Source organism: Bubalus kerabau, chromosome 19 (assembly GCF_029407905.1).
Source record: "Bubalus kerabau isolate K-KA32 ecotype Philippines breed swamp buffalo chromosome 19, PCC_UOA_SB_1v2, whole genome shotgun sequence".
In the NCBI taxonomy this organism is placed as follows: domain Eukaryota; kingdom Metazoa; phylum Chordata; class Mammalia; order Artiodactyla; family Bovidae; genus Bubalus; species Bubalus kerabau.
Window position 1 is genome coordinate 186,624 of NC_073642.1, and position 21,514 is coordinate 208,137.

Sequence of the window (21,514 nt, forward strand, 5' to 3'; positions counted from 1 at the left end):
TGGACACAAACCTAAATGAGGCCTTTTTTGTCCTGCATTGACTCAAGTGCAATCCCCAGCTCTCCCTCGCAACTTGAATGGATGATTGGACTTCCCTGGGCCAACACAAGAGGAAGCCTGTATTCCCATTGTAATTCGAGAATCCTGCGGCAACTGGAGAAAAACAACGTGGTTCCTCCATCATCGAAATATGAGGCCCCTGTCAGCTATAGCGTCTCCAGGGAAGTCCCATGTTCCGTCTTGAAGTGTGAAACGGTTCTTGGCACCCTTGATGCGACCCCCAAATTTCCCTGACACCCCGGTCTCACTCGAGGAGAACACGGAGGTTCCCAGCACCGCTTCAGCTGAGCCTCTTCTCCCCTCCTGATGGCGACAGGAGGGTCGATTCCCCTGCTTTGTCTGGAAGGGGTTCCCAGACTTCCCGGCGAACCTCAGGATGAGGCCAGTCTCACGAGGGAATTCGAGACGTAGCCTCGTGTGTTGTGCCACATGCCGAAAGACCCCGATTTCCTGGTCCGCTATTGATAAGATCCCGATGCCCGGTCACCTCTTCGAAGGTAACCCTGTGGATGAAGGCACAACACGAAGGGGCACTGACACCCCTGTGCATCGTCCCCCAAAACCGCAGGTTCCACATACAACTCAACAGGTGGCCTGTCATCCCGTGAACAACTCGAGAGGCAAGCGGAGTTCCATTACTCCACACAAGACGAGGTCTGACTCTCCTGTCCCAACTCTGCAGGGACCCTGCTATCCGAGTCAGAAATGGAGAGGAACCCTGACGTTACTGCCTCAATCCGAGATTAGGTCCTCTTCAATTGCACCAGTCCCTGTGAAGTCCCGAGAAGCCCCTCTCAATTCCACAGTATCCCTGACTTCTCAGAGGAACCCCGCTAAGCTCCCTGAGGTTATGGGCACAAGTCGAGGGAACCCAGGTTTTCCTGCCACACCCCGAGAAAGACCTCGAGAGTTCTTCTTCGAAGCGTCTTGAGGCTCGATTCCCCTACCATGACTTGAGAGCAATGAGGCGCTCCCCCTCGCCACGTCCATGGAGACCTGACTTCCGTGGCACCACAGGAGTCTCCCTGAGCTCCCCGTCCTATCTCGTCAGAAACCCCAACCAGGCACTGCACCTTGAGAAAACCCACGAGATGCCCTCGTCATCGCGAGATGAGGGCCTTCTTTTCCTGCATGGCCTAGAGAGCAATCCCGAGTCCTCTCTCCAAACTCCACAGGAGGCTTAACTCCATTTAGGCCACTCTTGGGCTCCAAGGGATACCCGTCGCGACTCGAGAGGAGAGCGGAGTCCATTCATTCCCTTCGAGACGAGGCCTGACTCCCCGGGTGAGTCTGGAATGCAACCCCGAGATCCCTGTCGCCCCTGGAGAGAAAAACTCGGTCCTGGACACAAACCTAGATGAGCTCTATTTTGCCCTGCAGTGACTCAAGAGCAATCTCCAGCTCTCACTTGCAACTCGAATGGAAGATTGGACTTCCCTGGGCCAACACAAGAGGAAACCTGTATTCCCCGTCGTAACTCAAGAATCCGGCCGCAACTCGAGAAAAAACACGTGGGTCCCCCGTCAGCGCTAGATGAGTCCCTTGCCCACTACTGCGTCTCAAGAGAAGTCCCAGGTTCCATCTTGAAGTGCAAAACGGTACTTGGCACCCTTGATGCAACCCGAAAAGTTACCCGACTTACCAGTTTCACTCAAGGGGAGCACCGAGGTTCCCGGCACTACTTCATCTGAGCCCTTTCTCTTCTCCTGATCCCAAAAGGAGGGTCGATTCCCCTGCTTTGTCTGGAAAGGGTTCCCAGACTTTCCTGCGCACCTCAGGATGAGGCCGATCTCACGAGGAAATTCGAGACGTAGCCTCGTGGGTGGTGCAACATGCTGAAAGACCCCGATTTCCCGGTCCGCACTTGAGGAGAACCCGATGCCCAGACACCTCTTCGAAGGCAACCCTGTGGATGAAGGCACAACAGGAAGGAGCACTGACGCCCCTGTGCATCTCCGAAAAACCCGCAGGTTCCACACACATCACGAAAAGTGGTGTCATCCTTGAACAACTTGAGATGTAAGCGGAGTTCCATTCCTCCGCAGAACACGAGACCTGACTCCTGAGCAAACTCAGCAGGGACCCTGCTATCTGAGTCAGATCCGGCTCCAGGAAGTCAGGAGCAGAACCCTGAGGTTCCTGCCTCAACTCGAGATGAGGCCCTCTTCCTTTGCACCAAACCCAGAGGAGTCCCGAGAGGCCTCTCCCAAATCCACAGTATCCCTGACTTCTCAGAGGCACCCTGAGAAGCTCCCTGAGGTCACCGGCACAAGTCAAGGGAACCCAGGGTTTCCTGCCGCAACCCTAGAAAGACATCGAGAGTCCTTTTTCAACCCGTCATGAGGCCCGATTCCCCTACCCTGACTGGAGAGCAATGACGCGCTCCCCCTTGCCCCGCCCATGGAGACCTGACTTCCCTGTTGCCACACGAGAGGCTACCTGAACTCCCCGTCGTACCTCGTGAGAAATCCCACACTGGCTCCCCAGCTCGAGAAAACCCACGATACGCCTCCGTCATCGCGAGATGAAGGCCTTCTTTTCCTGCATGGCCTGGAGAGCAATCCTGAGTCCTCTCTCCAAACTCCACAGTGGGCTTGACTCCCTTTAGGCCACTCAGTGGGCTCCAAGAGACACCTGTGGCGACTCAACAGGAGAGCGGGGTCCTTTGCTTCCCCTCGAGTCGAGCTCTGACTCCCAGGATGCGTCTGGAATGCAACCCCGAGATCGCTGTCGGCCCTGGAGAGGAATATTAGGTCCTGGACACAAGCCTAGATGAGGTCTCTTTTGCCCTGCAGTGACTCAAGAGCAAACCCCAGCTCTCCCTCGAAACTCGAATGGAAGATTGGACTTCCCTGGGCCAACACAAGAGGAAGCCTGAATTCCCCGTCATAACTCGAGAATCCCTCCGCACCTTGAGAAAAACCACGTGATTCCCCCGTCATCCCAAGATGAGGCCCTTGCCCTCTACAGCGTCTCAAGAGAAGCCCCAAGTCCGTCTTGAAGTGCAAAACGGTACTTGGCACCCTTGAAGTGACCCCAAAAGTTTCCCGACACACCGGTCCCACTCGAGGGGAACACCGAGGTTCCCGGCACGACTTCAACTGAGCCCTTTCACTCCTTCTGGTCGCGACAAGATGGTCGATTCCCCTGCTTTGTCTGGAAGGGGTTCCCGATCTTCATGGCGCACCTTAGGAAGACACCAGTCTAACGAAGAAATTCGAGACGTAGCCTCATGGATGGTGCCACGTTCTGAAAGACCCCGATTTCCTGCTCTGCTATTGATAAGAACCCAATATCCGGACACCTCTTTGAAGGCAACCCTGTGGATGAAGGCACAACACGAAGGGGCACTGACCCCCTCATGCATCTTACGAAAAAACCGAAGGTTCCACTCACAGCTCGACAAATGGTCTGTTATCCTGTGAACAACTCGAGAGGCAAGCGGAGTTCAATTCCTCCACACAAGACGAGGCCTGACTCTCCTGTCCCAACTCTTCAGGGACCCTGTGGTCGGAGTTTGAAATGGAGAGGAACCCTTAGGTTCCTGCCTCAACTCGAGATGAGAACCTTTGCCATTGCACCAAACCCAGTGGAGTTCCGAGAGCCCCTCCCAAGTCCACAGTATGCCTGACTTCTCAGAGGCACCCTGAGAAGCTCCCTGAAGTCACCGGTTCAAGTCGAGGGAACCCAGGGTTTCCTGCCGCAACCTGAGAAAGACCTCGAGACTTCTTCTTCAACGCGTCTTGAGTCCCGATTTCCCTACCATGACTCGAGAGCATTTATGGGCTCCCCCTCATCACACGCATAGACACCTGACTTTCCTGGCGCCACACGAGAGGCTCCCTGAGCTCCCCGTCGTACCTCGTGAGAAAACTCATACTTGCGCCCCAACTCGAGAAAACCCACAAGACGACCCCGTCATTGCGAGCTGAGGGCCTTCTCTTCCTGTATGGCCTGGAGAGCAATCCCGAGTCCTCTCTCCAACTCCACAGGAGGCTTGACTCCCTGGAGGCCACTCAGTGGGCTCCAAGAGATACCTATCGCGACCCAGGAGGATATCAGAATCCTTTGCTTCCCCTCGAGCCGAGGCCTGACTCACTGGGCGAGTCTGGAATGCGTCCCCGTGATCCCTATCGCCCCTGGAGAGGAACATTAGGTCCTGGACACAAGCCTAGATGAGGTCTATTTTGACCTGCCGTGACTCGAGAGCAATTCCCACCCAGCTCTCCCTGGCAACTCGAATGGAAGAATGGACTTCCCTGGGCCAACACAAGAGGAAGCCTGAATTCCCCGTCGTAAGTCAACAATCCCATCGCAACTCGAAAAAAACCACGTGGTTTCCCCTTCATCACAAGATGAGGCCCTTGCCCGCCACAGCGTCTCAAGAGAAGTCCCACGTTTCGTCTTGAAGTTTGAAACAGTATTTGGCAAGCTTCATGTGACCCCAAAAGTTCCCTGACATACTGGTCTCACTCGAGGGGAACACTGAGGTTCCCGGCATCACTTCATCTGAGCCCCTTCTCCCCTCCTGATCGCGACAGGAGGGTCGATTAACCTGCTTTGTCTGGAAGGCTTTCCCCACCTTCCAGGGGCACCTCAGCATGAGGCCCGTCTCACGAGGAAATTCGAGACGTAGCCTCGTGTGTGGTGCCGCATTCCAAAAGACCCCGATTTCCCGGTCCGCTCTTGATAAGAACCCGATGCCCGCACACCACTTCGCAGACAACCCTGTGGATGAAAGCACATCACGTAGGGGCACTGACACCCCCATGCATTGTCTGGAAAAAACCGCAGGTTCCACACACAGCTCGACAAGTGGCCTGTCACTCCTTGAACAACTCGAGAGGCAAGCGGAGTTCCATTCCTCCACACAAGACGAGGCCTGACTCTCCTGTCCCAACTCTGCAGGGACCCTGCGATCTGAGTCAGAAATGGAGAGGAACCCTGAGGTTCCTTCCTGATCTCGAGATTAGGCCCTCTTCCATTGCAGCAAACCCAGTGGAGTCCCGAGAGGCCTCTCCCAGCTCCATAGTATCCCTGACTTCTCAGAGGCACCCTGAGAAGCTACCTGAGGTCACAGGCACAAGCAGAGGGAACCCAGGGTTTCCTGCTGCAACCCGAGAAAGACCTCGAGCGTCCTTTTTCATTGTGTTGAGCCCTGATTCCACTACCATGACTCGAGAGCAATGACGTGCGCCCCCTCGCCACTCGTATGGAGACTTGACTTCCCTGACACCACACGAGAGGCTCCCTGAGCTCCCGGTCGTACCTTGTGAGAAACCCCACACTGGCACCGCAGCTCCAGAAAAACCACGAGACTCCCCCGACATCGCGAGATGAGGGCCTTCTTTTCCTGCATGGCCTGGAGAGCAATCCCGCGTGCTCTCTCCAAACTCCACAAGAGAGGAGCCAAGATTGCTGAGGAGTAGGACGGGGAGAACTCTTTCCCCCCCAAACAATTTCATCAAAAGAGCATTTAAACGTCGAGTAAATTCCACAATACAACTTATGAATACTGCCAGAGGACATCAGGCACCCAGAAAAGCAACCCAACTCTTGGAAAGTAGGTAGGAAAAAGTATAAAAGACAAAAAAAGAGACAAAAGAGGGAGGGAGGGATTTCTGTCCCGGGAAGATAGTCTTAAAAAGAGAAAAGTTTCCAAACACCAGGAAAGCTTTTCACTGCCAAATCTTTGCCAAGCTTTGGAAGCACAAAGGGCAACATAAGGGGGATAAAAATAAATAAACAATTAAAACTAGCAGATTGCAAGCCCTATGGTAACTCCCCCAGCCGCGAAGCAGTGCAGATGCCTGCTCACACCATTAGCAAGCAGGGGCTGGGCAGGGAGGCGCGGCGCGGGCTGCATCGCTTAGAGTAAGAATCTGGCCTGAATACCCTGAGCGCTATCTGAACGAAATAACTTGGGCTAGCAAACCAGACTCTGGGATATCTACCACGCCAAAAGCCAGCCCTAACCTAAGACACCGCCAGGCCCGCGCACGGAACAAAGGACTGAACAGAGATAGCCGGCTGCAGACCTTCCCCCTCCAGTGACAGGCAGCCAGAGCCGGAAGGGGGCAATCGCAGCCCCAGAGAGACATTATCTATAAAACTGTAAGCAGGCTTCTTTGCTAACTAAAACTTCTTGGGGATCTGGACGGTCAACATCTGCCTGAGAAGGTGCGCCTGTTTTACACCCAGATAACCGAGTGGCGGGGAGGCGATAAGTCACAACATTGGCGCTCGCCAAACATCTCATCACCTGAGCTGCTCGGACCTGGGAAGAGCACAAAACGCAAGCCGAACCGAGTCTGTGCCTCTGAGGACTACCCGAGTGCCTGAACCTGAGCGGCTTGGACCTGGGAGGTGCATGCAGCCCAGGGCCAGCCTCGGATTGTTCCCGGTGGAACAACCTAGAGCCCGAGCAGTGTGGGCAGGGAGGCTACACGCGCCGTGAGCGGGGGCAGACCCAGTGTGGCTGAGGCACTGCGAGCGCACGCCAGTGTTATTTGTTTGCAGCATCCCTCCCTCCCTCCCCACAGCGCAATTGAACAAGTGAGCCTAAAAAAAAAAAGTGTCCTCCACCGTCCCCTTTGTGTCAGGGCGTAAACCAGACACTGAAGAGACCAGCAAACAAAAGAAGCTATAACAGAGGGAATCGCCTTGGAAGCTAAAGGCAATAGATTAAAACCCTGTGGTTACTAGGACTACATAGGAAGGCGCCTATAGATCTTGAGAAATATAAGTCGGACCAAGGAACTAGCCAAAAGTGAACTGAACCCACGATACTCACAACAAAACCAGAGAAAGTCCTAGATATACTTTTATGATCATTCATTCTTTTTTTTAATTTTTTTTAATTTTAAGTCCTCTATTGTTCCTTTAATTTTCACTTTTATAACCTATTATTTTGCAAAAAAAAGACCCTATTTTTTTCTTCTTCAGCAAACTTCATATATATATATATATATATATATATATATATATATATAAAATAATTTTTTGACCTTGTTTTTTTGTTTTGTTTTTTTTTTCTTCTTTTCTTTATCATTGTATTTTTGAAATTCCAAAATCTACTGTAGATTTTTAATTTATGCTTTTTGGTATTTGATATCAATTTTGTACCTGTAGTTTCTTTATAATTTTTGCGACACTGCTTGTTTTTGTTTGTTTGTTTTCTCTTTAGTTTTCTTCTTCCATTTTTTTAACATTGTATTTTTGAAATTCCAAACTCTACTCTAGATTTTTAATTTTTGCTTTTTGGTATTAGTTATCAATTTTGTACCTGTATTTTCTTGATAATTTTTGTGACCTTGTTTGTTTTTCTTTGTTCGTTTTTTCTCTCTTTCTTTTCCTTCTTCTTTTCTTTAACATCGTATTTTTGAAAGTCCAAACTCTACTCTAGATTTTTAATTTTTGCTTTTATGTATTTGTTACCAATTTTGTACCTTTAAGAACCCAATCTTCAGTACCCATTTTTCACTAGGGAGCGAGATTACTGGCTTGACTGCTCTCTCTCCCTTTGGACTCTCCTTTTTCTCCACCAGGTCGCCTGTGTCTCATCCCTAACCCCTCTCTACTCTACCCAACTCTGTGAATTTCTGTGTATTCCAGACGGTGGAGAACACTTAGGGAACTGATTACTGGCTGGATCTGTCTCCCTCCTTTTCATTCCCCCCTTTTATCCTTCTGGCCACCTCTGTCTCCTTCCTCCTTCTTCTCATCTCTGTATAAATCTGTGAACATCTCTGAGCGGTCCAGTTGTGGAGTGCACATAAGGAAGTGACTACTGGCCAGCCCACTCTCTCCACTATTGATTCCACCTGATCTCATTTGGGTCACCTCTAACTCCCTCCTCCCTCTTCTCTTCTCCATGTAACGCTGTGAACCTTTCTGAGTGACCCTCACAGTAGAGAAACTTTTCTTCTTTAACGTAGATGTTTTATCAATGGTGCTGTATAGAAGGAGAAGTTTTGAAACTACTGTAAAAGTAAGACAGATAACTGGAAGCAGGAGGCTTAAGTCCAAACCCTGACTCCAGGGAACTCCTGACTCCAAGGAACATTAATTGACAGGAGCTCATCAAATGCCTCCATACCGACACTGAAATCAAGCACCACACAAGGGCCAACAAGTTCCAGGGCAAGACATACCAAGCAAATTCTCCAGCAACAAAGGAACGCAGCCCTGAGCTTCAAGATACAGGCTGCCCAAAGTCACCCCAAAACCACAGACATCTCATAACTCATTACTGGACACTTCATTGCACTCCAGAGAGAAGAAATACAGCTCCACCCACCAGAACACGGACACAAGCTTCCCTAACCAGGAAACCTTGACAAGACACCTGTACAAACCCACACAGCGAGGAAATGCCACAGTAAAGAACTCCACAAACTGTCAGAATACAGAAAGGACACCCCAAACTCAGCAATTTAAACAAGATGAGACAGAGGAATACCCAGCAGATAAAGGAACAGGATAAATGCCCACCAAACCAAACAAAAGAGGAAGAGATAGGGAATCTACCTGATAAAGAATTCCGAATAAGGAGAGTGAAATGGATCTAAAATCTTGAAATTAAAATGGAATCACAGATAAATAGCCTGGAGACAAGGATTGAGAAGATGCAAGAAAGGTTTAACAAGGACCTAGAAGAAATAAAAAAAGAGTCAATATATAATGAATAATGCAAAAAATGAAATTAAAAACACTCTGGAGGCAACAAATAGTAGAATAACAGAGGCAGAAGATAGGATTAGTGAATTCGAAGATAGAATGGTAGAAATAAATGAATCAGAGAGGATAAATGAAAAAAGAATTAAAAGAAATGAGCACAATCTCAGAGACCTCCAGGACAATATTAAACGCTACAACATTCGAATCATAGGGGTCCCAGAAGAAGAAGACAAAAAGAAAGACCGTGAGAAAATACTTGAGGAGATAATAGTTGAAAACTTCCCTAAAATGGGGAAGGAAATACTCACTCAAGTCCAAGAAACCCAGAGAGTCCCAAACAGGATAAAGCCAAGGCGAAACCCCCCAAGACACATATTAATCACATTAACAAAAATCAAACACAAAGAACAAATATGAAAAGCAGCAAGGGAAAAACAACAAATAACACAGAAGGGAATTGCCATAAGGATAACAGCTGATCTTTCAATAGAAACTCTTCAAGCAAGGAGGGAATGGCAAGACATACTTAAAATGATGAAAGAAAATAACCTACAGCCCAGATTATTGTACCCAGCAAGGATCTCATTCAAGTATGAATGAGAAATCAAAAGCTTTTCAGACAAGCAAAAGCTGAGAGAATTCTGCACCACCAAACCAGCTCTCCAACAAATACTAAACAGGAAACACAAAAACGGTGTATAAATTCGAACCCCAAACAATAAAGTAAATGGCAATGGGATCATACTTATCAGTAATTACCTTAAACGTAAATGGGTTGAATGCTCCAACCAAAAGACAAAGACTGGCTGAATGGATACAAAAACAAGACCCCTACATATGTTGTCTACAAGAGACCCACCTCAAAACAGGGGATACATACAGACTGAAAGTGAAGGGCTGGAAAAAGATTTTCCATGCAAATAGGGACCAAAAGAAAGCAGGAGTAGCGATACTCATATCAGATAAAATAGACTTTAAAACAAAGGCTGTGAAAAGAGACAAAGAACGTCACTACATAATGATCAAAGGATCAATCCAAGAAGAAGATATAACAATTATAAATATATATGCACCCAACGCAGGAGCACCACAGTATGTAAGACAAATGCTAACAAGTATGAAAGGAGAAATTAACACTAACACAATAATAGTTGGAGATTTTAATACCCCACTCACACCTATGGATAGATCAACTAAACAGAAATTTAACAAGGAAACACAAACTTTAAATGATACAATAGACCAGTTAGACCTAATTGATATCTATAGGACATTTCATCCCAAAACAATGAATTTCACCTTTTTCTAAAGTGCATATGGAACCTTCTCCAGGATAGATCACATCCATAAAGCTAGCCTTGGTAAATTCAAAAAAATAGAAATCATTCCAAGCATCTTTTCTGACCACAATGCAGTAAGATTAGATCTCAATTACAGGAGAAAAACTATTAAAAATTCCAACATATGGAGGCTGAACAACACGCTGCTGAATAACCAACAAATCACAGAAGAAATCAAAAAAAGAAATCAAAATTTGCATAGAAACGGATGAAAATGAAAACACAACAACCCAAAACTTGTGGGACACGGTAAAAGCAGTCCTAAGGGGAAAGTTCATAGCAATACAGGCACACCTCAAGAAACAAGAAAAAGGTCAAATAAATAACCTAACTCTACACCTAAAGCAACTAGAAAAGGAAGAAATGAAGAACCCCAGGGTTAGTAGAAGGAAAGAAATCTTAAAAATTAGAGCAGAAATAAATGCAAAAGAAACAAAAGAGACCATAGCAAAAATCAACAAAACCAAAAGCTGGTTCTTTGAAACGATAAATAAAATTGACAAACCATTAGCCAGACTCATCAAGAAACAAAGGGAGAAAAATCAAATCAATACAATTAGAAATGAAAATGGAGAGATCACAACAGAAAACACAGAAATACAAAGGATCATAAGAGACTACTATCAACAATTATATGCCAATAAAATGGACAACGTGGAAGAAATGGACAAATTCTTAGAAAAGTACAACTTTCCAAAACTGGACCAGGGATGATCTAGAAAATCCTAACAGACCCATCACAAGCACGGAAATTGAAACTGTAATCAAAAATCTTCCAGCCAACAAAAGCCCAGGTCCAGACGGCTTCACAGCTAAATTCTACCAAAAATTTAGAGAAGAGCTAACACCTATTGTGCTCAAACTCTTCCAGAAAATTGCAGAGGAAGGTAAAGTTCCAAACTCATTCTATGAGGCCACCATCAGCCTAATACCAAAACCTGACAAAGATCCCACAAAAAAAGAAAACTACAGGCCAATATCACTGATGACATAGATGCAAAAATCCTTAACAAAATTCTAGCAATCAGAATCCAACAACACATTAAAAAGATCATACACTATGGCCAAGTGGGCTTTATCCCAGGGATGCAAGGATTCTTCAATATCCGCAAATCAATCAATGTAATACACCACCTTAACAAATTGAAAAATAAAAACCATATGATTTTCTCAATAGATGCAGAGAAAGCCTTTGACAAAATTCAACATCCATTTATGATAAAAACTCTCCAGAAAGCAGGAATAGAAGGAACATACCTCAACATAATAAAAGCTATATATGACAAACCCACAGCAAACATTATCCTCAATGGTGAAAAATTGAAAGCATTTCCTCTAAAGTCAGGAACAAGACAAGGGTGCCCACTTTCACCATTACTATTCAACATAGCTTTGGAAGTTTTGGCCACAGCAATCAGAGCAGAAAAAGAAACAAAAGGAATCCAAATTGGAAAAGAAGAAGTAAAACTCTCACTGTTTGCAGATGACATGATCCTCTACATAGAAAACCCTAAAGACTCCACCAGAAAATTACTAGAACTAGCCAATGACTATAGTACAGTTGCAGGATATAAAATCAACACACAGAAATCCCTTGAATTCCTATACACTAATAATGAGAAAACAGAAAGAGAAATTAAGGAAACAATTTCATTCACCATTGCAACGGAAAGAATAAAATACTTAGGAATATACCTACCTAAAGAAACTAAAGACCTATATATAGAAAACTATAAAACACTGGTGAAAGAAATCAAAGAGGACACTAATAGGTGGAGAAATATACCATGTTCATGGATTGGAAGAATCAATATAGTGAAAATGAGTATACTACCCAAGGCAATTTATAGATTCAATGCAATCCCTATCAAGCTACCAACAGTATTCTTCACAGAGCTAGAACAAATAATTTCACAATTTGTATGGAAATACAAAAAACCTCGAATAGCCAAAGCGATCTTGAGAAAGAAGAGTGGAACTGGAGGAATCAACCTACCTGATTTCAGGCTCCACTACAAAGCCACAGTTATCAAGACAGTATGGTACTGGCACAAAGACAGAAATATAGATTAGTGGAACAAAATAGAAAGCCCAGAGATAAATCCACACACATATGGACACCTTATCTTTGACAAAGGAGGCAAAAATATACAATGGATTAAAGACAATCTCTTTAACAAGCGGTGCTGGGAAATCTGGTCAACCACTTGTAAAAGAATGAAACTAGAACACTTTCTAACACAATACACAAAAATAAACTCAAAATGGATTAAAGATCTAAACGTAAGACCAGAAACTATAAAACTCCTAGAGGAGAACATAGGCAAAACACTCTCTGAAATACATCACAGCAGGATCCTCTATGACCCACCTCCCACAATATTGGAAATAAAAACAAAAATAAACAAATGGGACCTAATTAACCTTAAAAGCTTCTGCACATCAAAGCAAACTATTAGCAAGGTGAAAAGACAGCCTTCGGAATGGGAGAAAATAATAGGAAATGAAGCAACTGACAAACAACTAATCTCAAAAATATACAAGCAACACCTACAGCTCAACTCCAGAAAAATAGATGACCCAATCAAAAAATGGGCCAAAGAACTAAATAGACGTTTCTCCAAAGAAGACATACAGATGGCTAACAAACACATGAAAAGATGCTCAAAATCACTCATTATCATAGAAATGCAAATCAAAACCACTATGAGGTACCATTTCACGCCAGTCAGAATCGCTGCAATCCAAAAGTCTACAAATAATAAATGCTGGAGAGGGTGTGGAGAAAAGGGAACCCTCTTACACTGTTGGTGGGAATGCAAACTAGTACAGCCACTATGGAGAACAGTGTGGAGATTCCTTAAACAACTGGAAATAGAACTGCCTTATGATCCAGCAATCCCACTGCTGGGCATACACACTGAGGAAACCAGAAGGGAAAGAGACACGTGTACCCCAATGTTCATCGCAGCACTGTTTCTAATAGCCAGGACATGGAAGCAACCTAGATGTCCATCAGCAGATGAATGGATAAGAAAGCTGTGGTACATATACACAATGGAGTATTACTCCGCCATTAAAAAGAATAGAATGAATCAGTTCTAATGAGGTGGATGAAACTGGAGCCTATTATACAGAGTGAAGTAAGCCAGAAAGAAAAACACCAATACAGTATACTAACGCATATATATGGAACTTTGAAAGACGGTAACAATAACCCTGAGTACGAGACAGCAAAAGAGACACTGATGTATAGAAGAGTCTTATGGACTCTGTGGGAGAGGGAGAAGGTGGGAAGATGTGGGAGAATGGCATTGAAACATGTAAAATATCATGTATGAAAAGAGTTGCCAGTCCAGGTTTGATGCATGACACTGGATGCTTGGGGCTAGTGCACTGGGACGACCCAGAGGGATGCTATGGGGGGGAGGAGGGAGGAGGGTTCAGGATGGGGAGCACATGTATACCTGAGGCGGATTCATTTTGATATTTGGAAAAACTAATACAATTATGTAAAGTTTAAAAATAAAATAAAATTAAAAAAAAATCCACAGGAGGCTTGACTCCCTTTAGGCCACTCAGTGGTCTCCAAGAAATACCCGTCGGGACTCGAGAGCAGAGCAGAGTCCTTTCCTTCCTCTCGAGATGAGGCCTGACTCCTCGGGTGCGTCTAAAATGCAACCCCGAGATCTCTGTCGCCCCTGGAGAGGAACATTAGGTCCTGGACACAAGCTTAGATGAGGTCTCTTTTGCCCTGAAGTGACTCGAGAGCAATCCCTAGCTCTCTCTCACAACTCCAATGGAAGATTGGACTTCCCTGGGCCAACACAAGAGGAAGCCTGAATTCCCCATCATAACTGGAGAATCCCGCCGAAACTCGAGAAAAACCACATGGTTACCCTGTCATCGCAAGATGAGGCCCTTGCCCGCTACAGCGTCTAAAGAGAAGTCCCAGGTTTCTTCTTGAAGTGTTTTCACACTTCAAGTGTGAAAACTTGGCACCCTTGATGCGATTCCAAAAGTTCCCCAACACCCTGGTCTCTCTCGAGGGCAACACCGAGGTTCCCGGTACGACTTCATCTGAGCCACTTCTCCCCTCCTGATTGCGACTGGAGGGTCGACTCCCGTGCTTTGTCTGGAAGGGGTTCCCAACCTTCCCGGCGCACCTCAGGATGAGGCCGGTCTAACGAGAATATTTGAGACGTAGCTTCATGGGTGGTAACACATGCCGAAAGATCCCGATTCCCCGGTCCGCTCTTGATAAGAACCCGATGCCCGGACACCTCTTCAAAGACAACCCTGTGGAAGAAGGCACAACACGAAGGGGCACTGACACCCTCGTGCATCGTCCGGAAAAACCCGCAGATTCCAAACACAGTTCGACAAGTTGCCTGTCACCCCGTGAATAACTCGAGAGGCAAGCGGAGGTCCATTCTTCCTTACAAGACGAGGCCTGACTCTCCTGTCCCAACTCTGCAGGGACCCTGCGATCAGAGTCAGAAATGGAGATGAACCCTGAGGTTCCTGCCTCCACTCGAGATGAGGCCCTCTTCTATTGCACCAAACCCAGTGGAGTCCCGAGAGGGCCCTCCCAACTCCAGGGTATCCTTGACTTCTCAGAGGCACACTGAGAAGCTCCCTGAGGCCACCGGCACTAGTCGAGGGAACCCAGGGTTTACTGCCGTGACCCAAGAAACACCTTGAAAGTCCTTCTTTAACGGTTCTTGAGGCCCGATACACCTTCCATGACTCTAGAGCAATGACGCGCTCCCCCTCGCAATGCGCATGGAGACCTGACTTCCCAAGCGCCACATGAGAGGCTCCCTGAGCTCCCCGTACTACCTCATGAGACCCCACACTGGCGCTGCAACTCGAGAAAACCCACGAGACGCCCCCTTCATCGCGAGATGATGGCCTTCTTTTCCTGCATCGCCTGGAGAGCAATCCCGAGTCCTCTCTCCAAACTCCACAGGAGGCTTGACTCCCTTTAGGCCACTCAGTGGGCTCCAAGAGATACCCGTCGCAACTCGAGAGGAGAGCGGAGTCCTTCGCTTCCCCTCGAGACAAGGACTGACTCCCCGCGTGCATCAGGAAAGCAACCCCGAGATCCCTGTCCCCCCTGGAGACGAACATGATGTCCTGGACACAAGCCTAGATAAGGTCTCTTTTGCCCTGCAGTAACTCAAGCGCAATCCCTAGCTCTCCCTCGCAACCCGAATGGAAGACTGGACTTCCCTGGGCCAACACAAGAGGAAGCCTAAATTTCCCGTCGTAACTCGAGAATCACGCCGCAACTCTTAAAAACCACGTGGTTCCCCATTAATCGCAATATGAGGCCTTTGCCCGCTACAGAGTCTCAAGAGAAGTCCCATGTTTCGTCATAAAGTTCGAAATGCTACTTGGCACCCTTGATGCGACCCCAAAAGTTCCCCAATATACTGGTCTCACCGAAGGTCCTGGCACCACTTCATTTGAGCCCCTTCTCCCCTCCTGATCACGGCAGGAAGGTCTATTCCCCTGCTTTGTCTAGAAGGGGTTCCCGACCTTCATGGCGCACCTCAGGATGAGGCCAGTCTCACGAAGAAATTCGAGACGTAGCCTCGTGTTGGTGCCACGTGCCGAAAGACCCCGATTTCTCGGTCTTGCTCTTGATAAGAACCCGATGCCCGGACACCTCTTCTAAGGCAACCCTGTGGATGAAGCACTACACGAGGGGGCACTGGCAACCCTGTTCATCGTCCAGAAAATCCCACAGGATCCACATACAGCTCCACAACTGGCCTGTCACCCCTTAAACAACGAGAGAGGCAAGCGGAGTTCCCTTCCTCAGACAAGACGAGGCCTGAGTATCCAATCCCAACTCTGGAGGCACGCTTCAATCTGAGTCAGAAATGGAGAGGAAACCTGAGGTTCCTGCCTCAACCCGAGATGAGGCTCTCTTCCATTAAAACAAACCCAGTGGAGTCCCGAGAGGCCACTCCCATCTCCACAGTATCCCTGACTTCTCATAGGCATTCTGAGAAGCTCCTTGAGGCCACCGGCAAAAGTCGAGGGAAATAAGGGTTTCCTGCCACAACCGAAGAAAGACCTCGAGAGTCCTTCTTCAATGCGTCTTGAGGTCAGATTCCCCTACCATGGCTCGAGAGCAATAACGCGCTCCCCCTCGCCACGCACATGGAGACCTGACTTCCCTGGCGCCACATGAGAGGCTCCCTGAGCTCCCTGTCGTGCCTCGTGTGAAACCCCACACTGGCGCCGCAGCTCGAGAAAACCCACAAGACCCCTCCGTCATCGCGAGATGAGGGCCATCTTTTCCTGCATGGCCTGGAGAGCAGTCCCAAGTCCTCTCTCCAAACTTCACAGGAGGCTTGATTCCCTTTAGGCCACAAAGTGGGCTCCAAGAGGTGCCCATCGCGACTCGAAAGGAGAGCGGAGTCCTTTGCTTCCCTTCGACATGAGGCCTGACTCCCTGGGTGAGTCTGGAATGCAAACCTGAGATCCCTGTGGCCCTTGGAGAGGAACATTAGGTCCTGGACACAAGCCTAGATGAGGTCTCCTTTGCCCTGCAGTGACTCGAGCGCAACCCCCAGCTCTCCCTCGCAACTCGAATGGATGATTGGACTTCCCTGGCCCAACACAAGAGGAAGCCTGAAATCCCCGTCGTAACTCGAGAATCCCGCCGCAGCTCGAGAAAAACAACGTGGTTCCCCCGTCATCGAAAGATGAGGCCCTTGCCCGCTACAGCGTCTCAAGAGAAGTCCCACGTTCCTTATTGAAGAGCGAAAAGTTACTTGGAACCCTTGATGCGACCTCAAAAGTTTCCCGACATACCATTCTCACTTGAGGAGAACACCGAGGTTCCCGGCACCACTTCATCTGAGACTCTGCTCCCCTCTTGATCGCGTCAGGAGGTTCGATTCCCCTGCTTTGTCTGGAAGGCGTTCCCGACCTTCCTGGCGCACCTCAAGATGAGGCCAGTCTCACGAGGAAATTCGAGACATAGCCTCGTGGGTGGTGCTGCATGCCAAAAGACCCCGATTCCCTGGTCCGCTCTTGATAAGAACCCGATGGCAGAACCCAACTCGAAGGCAATCCTGTGGATCAAGGCACAACACGAAGGGGCAGTGACACCCCGGTGCATCGTCCAGAAAAACCCGCAAGTTCCACATACAAATCGACAAGTGGCCTGTCACCCCATGAACAACGCGAGAGTCAAGCGGAGTTCCATTCCTCCACACAAGACGAGGCCTGACTCTCCTGTCCCAACTCTGCAGGGACTCTGCGATCCGAGTCAGATCTGGCGCATTCGAAGCCAGGAGAGGAACCCTGAGGTTCCTGCCTCAACTTGTCATGAGGCCCTCTTCCATTGCACCAAACCCAGTGGAGTTCCGAGAGGCCCCTCCCAACTCCACAGTGACCCTGACTTCTCAGAGGCACGCTGAGAAGCTTCCTGAGGTCACTGACACAAGTCGATGGAACCCAGGGTTTCCTGCTGCAACCCAAGAAAGACCTCGAGAGTCCTTCTTTAACACGTCTTCAGGCCCAATCCCCTACCATGACTCGAGAACAATGACGGGCTCCCTCTCACCACGTGCATAGAGACCTGACTGCCCTGGCACCACGTGAGAGGCTCACTGAGCTCCCAGTCTTACTCCGTGAGAAACCCCACACTAGCGCCACAGCTCGAGAAAACCTACGAGATGCCCCAGTCATTGGGAGATGAGGGCCTTCATTTCATGCATTGCCTGGAGAGCAATCCCATGTCCTCCCTCCAAACACCAGAGGAGGTTTGACTCCCTTTAAGCCACTCAGTGGGCTCCAAGAGACCCGTGTCGCGACTCGAGAGGAGAGCGGAGTCCTTTGCTTCCCCTCGAGACGAGGCCTGACTCCAAGGTGAGTCTGGAATGCACCCCGAGATTTCTGTCGAGCCTTGACATGAACATTAGGTCCTGCACACAAGCCTTGGAGGGGTCTCTTTTGCCTTCAGTGACTAGAGCGCACATCCAGCTATTCCTCGAATCTCGAATGGAAGATAAGACTTTTGTGGGCCAACACAAGAGGAAGCATGAATTCCCTGTGGTGACTCAAATATCCCACCGCAACTCGAGAAAAACCAAGTGGTTCCGCAGTCATTCCAAAATGAGGCCCTTGCCCGCTGGAGCACCCCAAGAGAAGTCCAACTTTCCATTTTCAAGAGCGAAACGGTACTTGGAACGCTTTATGCGACCCCAAAAGCTACCCGACATACCTGTCTCACTTGAGGGAAACACCGAGGTTCCCAGCAGCACTTCATCTGAGCCACTTCTCCCCTCCTGATCGCCACAGGAGGGTCGATTCCTCTGCTTTGTCTGGAAGAGTTTCATGACCTTCGCGGCACACCTCAGGATGAGGCCGGTTTCATGAGGAAATTCGAGACTACCCACGTGGGTGGTGCCAAATACTGAACGACCCCGATTTCCCTGTGCGCTCTTCATAAGAACCCGATGCCCGGACACCTCTTCGAAGGCAACCCTGTGGATGAAGACAAAAAACGAAGGGTCACTGACACCCCCGTGCATCGTCTGGAAAAACCTGCAGATTCCACACACAGTTTGACAAGGGGCCTGAAACCCCATGAACAACTCGAGAGGCAAGCGGAGTTCCATTCCTCAGAAAAGACGTAGCCTGACTCTCCTGTCCCAACTCTGCAGGGACCGTGATGTCGGAGTCCGAACAGAGAGGAAGTCTGGGGTTTCTGCCTCCCCCCGAGATGAGGCCCTCTTCCATTGCGCCAAACCCTGCGGAGTCCCGAGAGGCCCCGTCAACTCCACAGGATCCCTCGCCTCTCAGAGGCAGCCTGGGAAGTTCCCTAAGGTCCCCGACAGAAGGCGAGGGAAAAGAGGTTTTCCCGCCGCCCCCCAAGAAAGACCTCGAGAGTCCTTCATCAAAGCGTCTCGAGGCCCTAGTCCCCTCCCGTGACTCGAGAGCCAGGACGCGCTCCCCCTCGCCATGCGCATGGAGACCTGACTTCCCTGGCGCCGCACGGGAGGCTCCCTGAGATCCTCGTCGTGCCTCGGAAGAAAACCCCCAAGGGCGCCGCAGCTCGAGGAAACCCCTGAGACGCCCCCGTCCTCGTGAGCTGAGGGCCTTCTTTTCCTGCATGGCCTGGAGAGCAATCCCGGGTCCTCTCTCCAAACGGAAGAGGAGGCTGGACTCCCTTGTGTCCGCTCAGGGGGCTCCAAGAGACCCGCGTCGCGACTCGAGAGGAGAGCGGAGCCCTTTGCTTCCTCTCGAGACGAGGCCTGACTCCCCGGGGGAGCCTGGAATGCAACCCCGAGATCCCTGCCTTCCCTGGAGAGGAATATTAGGTCCCGGACACAAGCCTAGGTGAGGTCTCTTGGGCCCTGCAGTGACTCGAGCGCAACCCCCAGCTTTCCCTCGCAACCCGAGGGGAAGATTGGGCTTCCCAGGGCCAACCCAAGAGGAAGCCTGAGATACCCGTCGTAACTCGAGAATCCCGCCAAAACTCGAGAAAAACCACGTGGTTCCCACCTCTTCGCAAGATGAGGCCCTTGCACGCGACGGCGTCTCAAGGGAAGTCCTAGGTTCTGTCCTGAAGTGCGAAATGGTACCTGACTCCTTTCATGCATCCCCCAAAAGTCCCCCACACGCCGGTTTCCCTCGAGGGTAACACCGAGGGATCCGGCCCCACTTCATCTGAGCCCTTTCTCCCCTCCAGATGGGGACAGGAGAGTCGATCTCCCTGCGTTGTCTGGAAGGGTCCCCGGCCTTCCCGGCACACCTCAGGATGAAGCTGGCCTCACTAGGAAATTTGAGACTAGCCCCGTGGGTGGTCCCACATGCCGAAAGACCCAGATTTCCCTGTCCGCTCTTGAAAAGAACCCGAGGCCCGGACACCTCTTCGAAGGCAAGCCAGTGGGTGAAGGCACAACACGAAGGGGCACTGTCACCGTCGTGCATTTCCGGAAACACCCGCAGGTTCCACACACAGCTCAACAAGGGGCCTGAGACCCCCTGAGCACCTCGAGAGGCAAGCGGAGTTCCCTTATTCAGACAAGACGAGGCCTGACTCTCCTGTCCCAACTCTGCATGGACCCTGCGGTCGGAGTCCGAAACGGAGAGGAAGCCTGAGGTTCCTGCCTTCCCTGGAGATGAGGCCCTCTTCCATTACGCCAAACCCAGCGGAGTCCTGAGAGGCCCCGCCAACTCCACAGCATCCCTCATCTGTCAGAAGCACACTGGGAAGTTCCCTAAGGTCACCGGTAAACTTTTATTGCACAAGGTCCCCATGAAAAGGCCCACGCAGCAGGACAGCCACAGATTCTGTCTGCCATTAAAGGGCAGTAAGGTGCCCTCCCCCCTTCTTTGCTGCCTCGGCGGCCACCAGGGTGCAATTCGCGTACCCTTCCCTTTCCCATCCTAGCAGGTGCTCCAGGGCCCGCTGGCCTACAAAGTGCCAGAAGCAGGGCTGGGCCAGCCGGCCAGAATTCAGGGTTCTGTCCCTTGGACTTCCAGCGGACACTAGGCTGCTTGGGAAAACCGCGCAGACTCTGAGGTTTTTCAGCAGAGGGGTGGAGCGGTAAAGGCCTTGACCCCAAAGACGAGGCCTTTCTGCGACCGCCAGGTTGGGGAGCTCTGAGACTGTTCCAACACATGGCAGAATACATGGTTCCCTGCTCCATGCAGTCCCCGTTCCCTTACCTGTGTTCCGCACCCCTCCGCTGTGGCCAATGGATGCCGATCCTTGGGGATCCAGGAGTTCATGAAATGGGCATTCCCAGCCGCAATGGCGACCCCCAACAGCACATCTGGAAAGCCCTCCCTCACCCCCGCCAGGAGCCGACCCCCGCTGCGAACGGACCCCCACCCCGCCCTGCGCCGCCAGGTTTAGCCCCGGCCCAGCCGGGCTCCCGGCGGGTTCCCAGCCACATTGGCGACCCCCGGGAGCACAACAGGGACCGACCCCCCACCCACAGCGAGCGGAATCTCGACCTGTGCAGCCCAGGTTTACCCCACCCTGGGTGCGCTCCCGGCGCGTTTCCAGCCGCAGTGGCCATCTCTGAGAGCACAATTGGGAAGCCCTCCCCCACCCCCGTCAGGAGCCGACACCCGCCCTGTGCCGCCCAGGTTCGCCCCGCCCCTGCCGCGCTCCAGGGGCGCTGCCCACCTTCACCAGTGGCTCTCGGTGAGCCCCGTCCCCACGCCCGGTTCCAGGAGAGGCTCTCGGACCTCGCTGCTGCCGCCAGGTCAAACATGAGGACAATACATATACCCCACAGAGACAATCCAAGCTGTCTATGATTTAGGGATAAAACGAGGACTACAGAAAGGTAAGATGACCTGACCTAGGAGGGCCATGATATTCTATAGAACCAGACAAAGTTGGTTACCAAGGAAACTTTTTTCCTTGGAACCCGGAAAGCTGGTTCTTTGCA